Consider the following 3,739-nt stretch of genomic DNA (forward strand, 5'->3'; position numbering starts at 1 on the left):
GTGCAGTGTTTCCGTTTTTCAAGGTTAGCGAGAGTGTCGTGTGCGCAAAAAAAAAAATGCGTTCCATAATTTCCTGTCATGGTTGTGGCATAGACATATATGTCTATGGTTGTAGGATTCGTAGCACGGTATCTATTCCAGATCCACAAATCCATGTCAAAACGGCCGCCTCCGGTTAATGTTGTTACCTTCCTGGGTAGCACAGTATGCAACCATGCGTGACTGGTCGCCTCAGACTGACAGTAATGTGGAATAAGTCTCTTCATCTGACAACAAAAACTAATCTTTAATAAAATAGTCAGAAAGACACAAAAATAAAGGCACATTCCTCGTTCCATATACTAGGACAAATTTGTACAAATACTCCTTCTTCCTTAGTGCTATTAGAGCATGGAATGGGTTGCCTGAGCTAGCCAGGAAAACCAGTGACTTGGCAGAATTTAAGTCACTGGTTAATATGCATGACTGAATGCATGACGCGTAGGACGTAATCATCTTCTTTTTTGAAGTAACGTCTGTATTATATAAGATAAGATAAGCAGTGGTTCTCACCACAATTTTATAACGCTCTGAGACCTGGGTGCTCTATCGAAGACTTTTAAGGCTCAACGATCACTTTCTTCAGAAATGAATACACTGGTAAGACTACATTACAAATAACTCTGTTCTGTTCGAGGCTGGAGTAGACAGTATAGAAGCACTAATTACCATTCGACAGCGGCGCTGGGTCGGACAATATCCCGCATGGAAGTCGACCGCATGCCAAAAGCGATCTTGTTTAGCCAGCTGAAAGGAGGACAGCGCCCACCCCCCATAAGCGCTATCAAGATTAATTCAGGCGCCATTTCGCCCTCACTAGCATAGAGGAAAGAAGCTGGCAGCAGATGGCCTCTGAAAGAGACAGTTGGAGAGCTCTCAATTAGGGCTTGGGACACACATTTGAGACCCAAAGGAAAGCCGTTATTGGAAGACAAGCGTAGTAGACGGAAAGAAAACTAAAATAGACCGCAAGCGGACAACGGCTTTGCCTGTACAAGATGTAAGAAAATATGTAGGTCGTAACTGGGTCTGCATTGTCATGTGAAACACTGCACTACTCATCCTTAATCTTCGGAATCGAAGACATTGCCTTTATTATTATCTTCTCTTTTACGTATCGTTGTGGCTCCCTTCGACATCGTTCCGACCAGAGTTATTGCCCGTGCATTCATCTCATTTCTATGAGTTGATCCTCAGTCGCCTCTCGACTGGAGGAGGCCATAGATAGAGAGAGAGCTCCCATTGAAAAGAAGATAACTATTACAGCTAGTTAGTTGCCCATTTGTTTTGTTTTTTAAATACTTTGTACGTCTGTATTTGATAAGATAAGCTATGAGTAAATGTCTACTACTTTTCCAAATTGAAATTATTTCGTGCTACAAGCGGAATGTCTTTAGTACAAACAATTATCATTCACCTTTTAGACGAAATGGCTCATCAACGCCTCCTTTAGTTTGCACACCGGATACACCGTTGATAGTGACGAGGGCGATTTTGAATTTCTGGATTCTTAGGAAGTCCCTGAGTCCACCCGAGACCAGTCGTTATAAAAGGCCTGAACAATGACCTACAATGTCACAAACTGTGGGCAGTTTAGACCAATAGCTCGATTCCACGTCGGACAGGCTAGTGAAGGTCTGTGGTCAGTATTCAGGCCTTCTAGAAAGATTGGTCTTGGTCCTTCCGACTCTAAAGGGTACCTGATATTAGTCGAGTAAATGAAGGTGGGTAGTCATTGTGCTGGTCATATGACACCCTCGTTATTCGTCGACCATAGAGACAGATGAGCGTTACATTATCTCCCATGTTGATCACAAGGTTTGAAAGGGGGATTAATCACAAGGGAACTTTTTTTTTGAAGTAACGTCTGTATTTTATAAGGTAAGATCTGAAAATTAAATTGTCGAATTAAGAGATCCTTTTTTATCTTGAAGTTGTTAAAGAACTGTAAAGACATTTCCATTGTTCACATAGAAGAAACAAAGCATTATATGTGTTTAAAAAATACATTAATAAGTAATTGCCATTCATCATCTTCTCAACCAATGTTAGAACTCATAAACTTTGACAAGGGATGGAATCAAGAGAAAAGAAAGATAACGGTGTATCCGGTTTTATAACAACCGCCCCATTACATTTGGAACTGTTCACCATGTTCAAAATTGAATTAATATTGACAACATTTTTAGAAACATCAAAACCGTCTTGTTAATTAATTATATCTATCTTATTCTGGTATTCTTAAGATACCAAAGAAGGACATTACACTTTATTTCAGAAAAAAACTAACTAGATTTACTTTTGAGATGAGAGCACTCAATTTGGATAGAGCGCACGAATATCAAGGTTCAAGAACACTTACTCCTGCCTCTTCAACGAATAGACGCACTACTTTCTCGTGTATAACCTTTTCTGGAGATTCTTAAAACAGGATTATACTTGACCCCAAGTTGTTTGGCAATACAAAGAGCAGTATAAAATATAATTTGTAAAGTATTGATCCCCCCTTTCTCTGTCTTAAGAAACTGTTAACATAAGCACTCTTCAATATGTAAATTTCATTTTAAAGTAGGTCATACGATGATCTATACACTATTCACGGATAGGAGACCTGAAACAATGAAATACATTTTTGGTCTGGAATATATTTCGAACCGCTGATAAGTTAATAGGTACCATTACGAATATAAGATTTACAAGAAATGAAAGCCTAAATAGGTTCACTACACTGGAGAAGTAGACATATAAACGTAGTGATATCAACTTATCTTATCTTATATATTCAACTATTTGAAGTATTACTGAACTAAGGAGAGAGTGTGGAGCGTATTTGAGATTTCTTTTGATTTTTGACTTTTAAAAATGTACATAAATTCATTTAAATTTAAAGCATAAAAATCTTTCATGTATCTTCAGATAACAGCCCAGAGCGCAAACCTCACAACCAGGCAACCATTCAACTTCAAGTAAGAGTTGCCCCAGATTTTATTTCCCTTTTTGTTTTCAGAACGCATTCCATGTAAGCAAGTTATAGACCATAGCATCAAAGTTCCCAGCATCATGTTGGTCAACGCTTCGATGTCCAGCACAAGCGTCCAAGAATTCTCCACCCAGCGACTGGCGACCCTGTCCACCACCACCAAAAAATCTTTGTCTCTAACTGACGACGAGCGCACATTTTTCTTGATGAAATGTTACGTCAACCCTTCGGTCTCAATGTGCTGCTTGCTCCTCAACCTCCTCAGCGTCGTCATCTTCGTCAGAGCGGGTCTTCGCAAGCCGACCAACGTCTTTCTGTTTGCGCTCTCCTTCGCAGACTTCATGAGCCAGGCGGTCAGCTTAAACTTCGCCCAGATCCTACGTTTTTTTGGCCCGGACAAACCTTTACCAATACTTAAGGCCTGGCAGTATCCTTACGATGTCTCGTTCGTGTTGTACGTCTGTGATTGTCTTTGGGATTTCGTCGGATATTGGGGCATGTATGTGCAGTCTTCAATTCCAGTCATCATTTCATTTGAGAGAATTATAGCCGTTTTCTGGCCATTGCATCTCCGTCACTGGGTGTCATTCAAAATGGCATTCGCCATCGTCCTTGCGGCTTATGCTTTCTGGTTGCCTTGGATGATATACAGCCAGACGTTCACAGGATTCTGGTTCTTCTACGACAAACCTTATTATTTCTCGACCCGAGGTGAATCCT

Source organism: Biomphalaria glabrata, chromosome 18 (genome assembly GCF_947242115.1).
Source record: "Biomphalaria glabrata chromosome 18, xgBioGlab47.1, whole genome shotgun sequence".
Classification (NCBI taxonomy): Eukaryota; Metazoa; Mollusca; class Gastropoda; family Planorbidae; genus Biomphalaria; species Biomphalaria glabrata.